The following is an 8,951-nucleotide window of genomic DNA, read 5'->3' as shown; positions in this document are numbered from 1 at the left end:
CGTTTAACAGTAATCGAGGGGAAATATTAAAGAAACGAATGGGAAAAAGTTGTAGAAGAGGCTTTGAGACACAAAGCCGCCAAAATTCAAACAACAGAGATACTTTAAGTGGCAGTAGCGGAAGTAGCAACAACGAAGACGACCAAAGAAGTTTTTTTTTGTCTCTCTAACTGAATCTAATGAGAGGCTAAGTAACAGCACGTGTGTAAAAAGCAAAGCCCAGAGCCTAGTCAAACTGTAGCTGGACATAAAATCAACAGACTCAGTAAACGATGCAGTATTTATTGGCAACCAGGTTTTAGTACATTTATTAGTTAAATATAATACCCCTATACACTCAAGTACTGCAATGAAACCATTTTTCAATTTTTCCTGTGATCAGAGACGTTTGGTCTCCAAAGCGTGCGTCGTTAGTTGTTAAAAAGTTTAACATATTGATGTTTCTAAAGAGAAAATGCAACTTACGTCAGATACTATCTGATTTTATGTATTTTTATTCCCCGTGATTTACCATTGGTAGCTAAATATTTATAAACCAAAACGATTAAATGATAACAATTTTTTTATTTAAATTCGATGTCATACCTAAACCTCTTCAACCCAAACATTTTTATTTAACCAGCAGTAATGCGTGTGATTTACTTGCTATGTCACTATATCCACAACGTAAAGTTTACTATTAAGTAGTAACGATTGATGATTAACTTCCGTTAAATCTGCTGTGAGGTAACGCTTTAACGGTTAACGAAGGTAACTTTTTTAGTAACGGATTAACGATTAGCGAAGTAAACTTTCTGATTAACGTTGATCAGCCACGAAATGATTCAGCAAATATGGTGCCACTCCTTGACCACCAAGCCTCTTGGACGTTACCCCTTTCGATTTGTGGCTGTGAGACTGGTTGAAAGCAGAAGTGTACATAAGCAAATTAAATACAAGAGACGAACTGTTGGCTTGGATTATTAATAATGCTGTTCCCAGAAAACTCGTGTTGTGAAGAGAGTTAAAAGCAATACTGAATTGGGATGTGGAATTTAAGAAAATTAAATTCAGAATTATCAATTGCCTTTCCTTAACACCTTCGAGAGTATTTGTCGTGGTTACATTTTTTCATCTGCATCACTGCAACCAATAAAACTGGACACGTGTTACAGAGAACACTTTATTGGAAACAGTCTATAGTACAACATTCTAAAATATTTGTAGTAGATGACTACCTGTCGTTGCCTAGGTATGCATTAATTCCAATTCTGTAAGTCCATTGCTGTTCCCCCCTCTCTCTATCTATCTGCTCTTCCCCAGTCTATCTGCCCATCTGTTCCTCCCCTCTCTGTACATCCGCTCTTTCCTCCTCTGCCCATCTCCTCCTTCGCTCTCTTATTCCATCCCCTCCTGTCCCCTCTATCTCCAGGCACCCTCACCCGCAACAATCCAACATGCCCTCAATTTTTTTATTCAGGAAGGTTACACCGAATGAAAGACAATGTCAAAATTTTAGCTACTTAGACACGCTGTAGCCAACGGCCTTGCAGCTGTGGTAACACCTGTTCCCCTCTCATCACCGAAGTTAGGTGCTGCCGGGTTAGGCTAGCACTTGGGTGGGTGACCATCCGGTCTGCCGAACGATGTTGACAAGCGGGGTGTACTCAGCCTTTGAGAGGCAAACTGAGGAGCTTCTTCATTCAAAAGTTGCGGCTCCGGTCTCGTAAACTGACAAACGCCCGAGAGAGCAGTGTGCTGACCACATACCCCTTCATATCCGCATTCACTGACGCCTGTGGGCCGAGAATGACACGTCGGCCTGTCGGTATCGTTGACCTTCATGGCCTGTTCGGGCGGTATGTAGTTTAATTTTAAGACACACTATAAATATTTAAGAAATTTTGAAGTTTGTCAAATTCGTAGCTTTCGAGATGGCAGGAGAACTGTATACCTATGGCGTTACTTTATCAGACAGCACATGCGCAACACGATGGGCACACATTCTTGGTTGACGGCACATCGCAATACAGGTCACTTGGCAAAACGCGCTCATAATTTGTAAAGCTAATTTCTGTTTTCATTGGTAGTCTCTGTGACACAATTTTTCACTGTAGCTATTCGCTCTAATTTAATATCCATAGTTATTAACAGTTGACCTTTGCTGTATCGCTAAGTGTTAAAAAAGGAGGTGAAACTGAATTGATACTCTATGGGATATCTTCGTATATACTCGGTGATAGGCTCTGGCTTTGTGGAAGTTGCTGAGATTCACAATGAAGTGCAGTCCAGGTTATGATTTCGACCTTGCAGAGATAAAATATGAAGAACGTGATATGCAGTCAAAATCATTCATTTCTGCTGAAGATCTATTATTAATTAACTGCATTTACATTATTAGTTAACTCCTTCTACATTTATCGGAATTATGTCGACATTTTGTTAGAAATCTCGTGAACATGGGAAGAAACAGAAAATTCCCTGAATTGTGGTTCGAACGATGATATTTTGCGAATTAAAGTCGGGGAACAGACACAAAGAACCATGTACGGTATAAGCTTTGAGAGAAAAATTACAGGCTACATATTTTTAGTTAAATAACAGAAGCCGGCCACGGTGGCCAAGCGGTTCTAGGCGTTTGAGTCCGGAGCCGCACGACTGCTACGGTCGCAGGTTCGAATCCTGCCTCGGGCGTGGATGTGTGTGATGTCCTTAGGTTAGTTAGGTTTAAGTAGGTCTAAGTTCTAGGGGACTGATGACCTAAGATGTTAAGTCGCATAGTGCTCAGAGCCATTTAAACGACAGAAGGAGGTAAAGCTGGCGTATAATCAGTGTATAAGACGGTTTAGTTTCGTAAATTGTGAATAAGAATTTTCTAAACGTGTAAAGTAATGCACCGAAATAAAACACGCCAAAGTCTGAAGCTAAAAGCAATCCAACAAATTGGAACACCTCTTGAGAGTCAGTGCACTATTGTTGCGGGAGATCTAGGAGACTGGGCCCTCTGAATTGCAAGTGCGATGAAAATTAGTGATTTCTAGTCTTACGTAATTTGTCTCAAGTGAATCTGTAGAGGAGATATGATTAATAAGTAGTACTCTAGAGAAATTCGTAGCTGATGTGAAGATGAAGCTTCTTGTTGTCCCATAAAATGCTGTTTATTAAGCCAATCAGTCAGATTTAATGAAAAAGCCCACCTTGATATTTCAAGCAAAATAAGGGCCACGACGTTTGCACAGCCGATGGAAGATATGACAGATTAGTACCCAACAATGTCGGTGATAAATGTCAGTTGATTGTCGTTTCCACTGTTTTGTATCTCTTTCCAGGAGCACCAAGACAAATAACAACCAATAACTTTGAAAAGTTCTGGTAACTTGCAAAAATCTTGTAATCAACGTAACCAAATCTGGAAAAATGGGAGAGAATAATTTACAATGTTACATCGGAAGCTTCACCTTACAATTGAAAGTAAATAATTTATTGCTTTTGTTGGACTCTTAGCTTGGACGTAACAACATCTCTGTCCTTAGGAGGCCGATGAAAAGACTGTTCATGCAATTGGCATTCCACAGTTAACTTACAGTGTGATTCAACCATTGGATAGAAAATTTTTTCGACAACCTAAAGCTTTATTCAGAGAATCGCCAGGCCATTTAAAATCCATTAGTTCTTTGTCATTTCGGGTTTACTAGTGGAAGAAAGTTGTTAAACTTCAGTTGTTTCTATAGAGTAGCATCATTTTACGCATTTGATCAAGAATGCATGGTGCACAGCACAATATCCACAACAATGACCACGGCGATTTCATACTCCATTACGGGTCTCTCCAAATACGATCAGTAATTGGTGTGCATTAATACTTCAATTTTTTATTTATCAAGTGTGCCTGGTGTAAGGAAAATGATTGTTTTCGTCATCCAATAGACAGTTCGCATTTTTGTGCAACTACAGGAACTGTTTCATTTTTGGCAAAATAACACTGTTCAAGAATTATTCTAAGAACTGTGCTACAGAAATTGTTATAAAGTATTTGATATAAACGAATTAAAGTCCTCGTTGTGGAAGTCATCTATAATGTGACATCATACACTGCATCATTTTCTTCCCTCTGCTAGCCACTTACGTAACAGTGACATTTAGAACAGTTTAGTTGTCGATATAAACTGCTAGTTATTCGAAATTTAGTGGTTTAAGACGTTTCTGCTATGGCTTACGAGCTTAAAATTCATATCTGTCCACATTCGACTTCGCGGTAAGTGGTGCTACGACCTATTGTCACAGCTGCGGCTGCTTGTTTACCGAATCGCGCAAGCGAAGTAGGACTGAAGAAACCACTGGTACAAGCGGTTCTTCGTGCAGCAGAAATCAGTAATTTTAACGTAGGTTTCGACTTATCGGAGGTTACCATTCCCTATTAAGTCCATCTCCTCCTTACCCACCTCTCTGTTCATCTCCTCCTTCCCCTCTCTCTGTCAATCACTCCTGCCCTAGGCCCATGTTTATCTCCGCCTTCTCCTCCTCCTCTGCCTCTACATATTTTTCCCCCCTTCTCTCTCGACACTATCACACCCACCCCAATATCTGGTTTCTGATTCTTACGCCCACAATATTTCTTTCCACACATTAAGTAGCATGTTTACCAAGATAACTGTAATTGATCTTTGAGTTCTGAAAGAGCTTTTTATCCACGGATTTGCCCAGATAAGGACTTGGCACCTGTTTTTCACACGTATTTGTACACTTGTATCACCTGTATCTCTAGCAAATTTCGTTTCGCGCGACTTAAAGTAAATGACGTCATACCGTACACTCTAATTTGGTTTTTACTTAGAAGTTCATATTTAAAATTATCTCTTTACGGTCCTTTAGTACAGCTTCCCTGGTTGTCTATGACTGAATCCCAACGTCTCGGAAACCCTATTATTCCATCCAGGACACAAATGGTGTGCATCTCTCGAATGGCTCGGGTAACAGTGGTAGAAATCTAGAAATCTCTGCCTAAGAAGGATTATGACGTCCAAGCGTATATCTTTTCAACTTCGGGAACAATTCGAATGAATGTCCAGGCTGTAGGGAGGATACGGCAGCATTTCTCATCCGTATTCGCGTAGTTTTTGGGCTACAACATTCTCGATACGTGACCCAGGACTGTCTTCGACTAATGAATGTTCCAGCGTCGAGCAAGAGTGGTATGAAGTCACGAAAATACACTGTTGTGACAGTTTTTCCACGTGGGACTATCTGTCATGATGATTCCTTGGTGATCATCAGCAAAAATTGTCATTTGTTACAGGTACGATTGACAGCGTTAAATACTTTTGGACATGGAGAATCTGAAACTCTCCACTCACTGGACTGTGATTTCAACTCCGGTTCAAAGGTATTAATCCTTGTCTCATCAAAAGCGACAATTTTAAGCAAGGTTCCTTGACCTTCAAGGTCCAATCGTCATCTGAGTATGGTTGCAATGTCCAGTCGTTTTTGCTACTCTTCAGGAGTAAAACAGTCTGGGACCAATCTCGCAGAAATTTTGCTCTTCTTCAAGTCACATGTTATAATACGGAATATTCTTATTGGAGGAATTCCCGTTGATTCATAGAGTTTCTCGCAAGTCGCACTGAGATCGTCTTCAAGTCTTCGTTCATTTGTTGACGTTTTTGGCCTTCCGGTTCTTGGGTTACCGTCTATGCTCATACGACCACCGCGAAGCTGATTAATCCACCATGAAACTGTCCCACGGTCCACTGTAAACGTACCACAAACTTCACTTAATGCACCATGGATTTCTGTTGAGTTTTTGCACCCTAAACTTTCCATCTTGATTTACGTTATCTGGTCTTCAACAGTCACAGTACCCGGGACCCCTGCAGGGTCCATTTCTATATCTCCCCTGTTTTATGTTAGAATACACAGCGAAAAACAAAAACAGGTGCTTCTTCCTCAAACTCCCAACTACATCTGCGTAATTTTCATTGTTGTTGCATCAAACAGTCTACAGTAATACCAACCTGTATGTTAATTATGAAATTCCCATCGTATCTCCTGAGCTATGTGTTGCACAAGCGTATAATTTTGCAGGTCCACCTAGTGGCATATTAAAATAGTGCAATAAAATTTCTTACGAATATAATTATTAGTAAAGAAATAATAAATTAAAACGTCATGCCTGATGTATCAGTTCTAATGCAGGAACATCGAGAATTGAGTTTCCTGTAAACCTTCTTTCTTTCGTTGTTTGGTGGGGGAGTATGAATGAGAAAATAAGTTGTAAGGGTGTGAAAATACGTGCAAGAAAATTACCTGTCTAAACTATGCACTGTTGACAAACCTAATTTATTACCTGTTGTGATTTTCATCGTACTCGTGCAATACCATCGACGTTTTCGTAATGCTGTTCCGCATGGTGATCTACTCAGTGGTTGTTGTTCATTAGTTTACATTGAGGCCTGATTTTCTGCGTAGTGAGCTGCTTATCCGCTATAACAAGCCTCGATAGTTTCAGCGACCGTATTATGAGCCCATTGTGGCATTTTATTATGGCAGTGGCTGTTTTCCCCAATGGAAGTACTAACGGTTCACCCTTAACATAGTGGACATCAGAACCCTAGTGCCTACAAGGTGTCAGACATGAGTGCCACAGGCACCAAGTACCCAGGATCAGGCCGTGATAGAACGGAGTTATATCACTCTCGAACGCTCGACTCTGATGCCGATGTTCAGATATGGGTTAGCCGCATCCTAATCAGATGACACGCCTAAATATTCCGCTCTCTCCTTACCACCCCACCACCTCCACCCTACGTCCAGCTAAGTGGTTATGAATATTTCAATTTCGCATGCTTTCAGATTGAACTGTAAAAAGCATGAAATGTTCAACTCTACGTTCAATTTAACTACAATGACTCATAAAATCAGTCTTTTGTAGCTTAGGACCTGATCCAGCAGCACTTACAGTTTCACGAACAGTGACAGGCAAATGAAATGACATCGGAATGGAGTGTGAACATCACTGTAGTGTCATGATTTCGATATAAAGAAGAGGTAATAGTGTCAACTATCCTCTCAATATTTTGAAGATACGCAAAGGCTTTATCTTGCATTCCCACAAGAGGGCACTCTTGTAGTAGTTCTTCAGTCATATCAGACTACATGTTATTGTTAATCTTACTTGTTATACTTTTATTGTGAAGACCACTTCACTGAAAACTAGAGAATTAGTATTAATGTATTATTAAATTGCCAACAGGAAAGACTGAGGAGACGATTACAAATTTGAGCCGTTTATTTTACACAGTGTTGGTCGTAATTACGGCTGATCACGTTTGATAAAATTTATTTAAAATCAGTCATTACATACTGCACATGTTTAAGACTGTATTGAGAAACGTACTTACATATAACAAGCGCTGTCGCTGTGCAACACAAGACAGTGGTGAAGTGCGCCTAACAGATCTCTGATAATTCAGCTGTTGGAATTGTCCACCTCCTATGGTCCCCTGCTCCTCTGGCACCAACCTGGCAGACGGAGGAGGACGAGTGTCTCAACCAATGAAATGACCGTATCCCCCACTCCATACAGTGGGCGGAACAGGGCGTGGTCTGGGCGGAGCTTACAACTGTTGACCTTCTGAGACTTTATGTTATCCTATAAGCTAAAAGGGTCCCGGCCAAGGCAGCTAAAAAAACAATCATGCAGGCCGTTCCGAGGGGCCGTCTTGCTATTGGCTAATGCGTATGACGTCAGCTGTTTGGGGCCCCTCCTCTTGGGCCACGGAATACTGTCTCCGCAGTTCAGGAGACTTTTAACACCAGCCTCATGAACTGTATGTTGTAAACTGCTGATGCACATCATTAAGCATCTCTTATATCTAAAAGTATTAAATAAACTCTTGTAAGTCATAATAGTACCCACCTTCAAAGACTTAATGTTAATTGCTAAGATATCTTACTCTGTTGATAAATACAGTATCACTGTAGCGAAGCATCTCCTTGAAGAATTTTCCTCACTGCATGTTTTTCCCAGTTTCCTGTTTAGTCTCCTTCTCCAAATGCCTTGTTTAAATGGAGCTTCTTGGCCTAACGTTGGGAGAAACCACTTTGTGACGCAATGCGGGGAACTTTGACGTTACTGTAGAAATTATCTTTTGCATTACTTTGTCAAACGTAGCACCATGTCACCCAAAAAAAGTGCAAAATCTCACTTCAAACGCGTTTAGTTTATTGAACCAGGCAAACGAAGCAGATGCAAGCCCACCTCTGGAGATTACGGAGCTGCTGTCATTACTGGTGATGTAATCGGAAGCCAGAAGAAGTTTCTCTGAGACTGAACCGAAGGAACTGTCAATGTATGACCGAATCTGACACCGCTTGAAACACAGTCTAATTCGTTGTTTTATTGCGGAAGAAAACTGGTAATTGACTTTGAAAATGAAACTGTGAAGTCATCCACACGAGTACTAAAAGGATTCCACAAAATTTCGGTTACACGATAAATCACAAATCTAAAAGGCTGTAAATTCAAATTCATATTTGGGACTACAATTACGAATAACTGCAGTTTGCAACAATCAAATAGCAATATGAACTTCATTCTATCAATTTTAATGGGGGAATTTGAGAAATTGCGTGCATTAACAACGCACGTGTAGCGTTCTCGCCACTCGCTTCTCGTTTCCCGTATTCCGGACGACTTCACGCCGTTTCGTCCAGGGCCAATGATATTTACGAGACCGGCACCGAGATTGTGACGTCACGCTAGTCATCTAATCCGCCACACTTCGTGAACGCCAGGTTCCGTGCAGGGCCGATGGGAAATCAATATTTAATTGAAAATTTGTCCAACAAAGGTCTTACTTTTGTGGTATGCTATCGAGAACTTCCAAGTACATAATGACGCATTCAGGAATTACTAAATTGGTCTGAAATATTTACTCGCTTCCCGCCGGAGATGGCTGCTGGCACTCATAAGA

The sequence above is a fragment of the Schistocerca cancellata genome, chromosome 4 (genome assembly GCF_023864275.1).
Source record: "Schistocerca cancellata isolate TAMUIC-IGC-003103 chromosome 4, iqSchCanc2.1, whole genome shotgun sequence".
NCBI classification, from domain to species: Eukaryota; Metazoa; Arthropoda; class Insecta; order Orthoptera; family Acrididae; genus Schistocerca; species Schistocerca cancellata.
The sequence above is the reverse complement of the archived record's forward strand: the minus strand, read 5'-3'. Positions refer to the sequence as shown.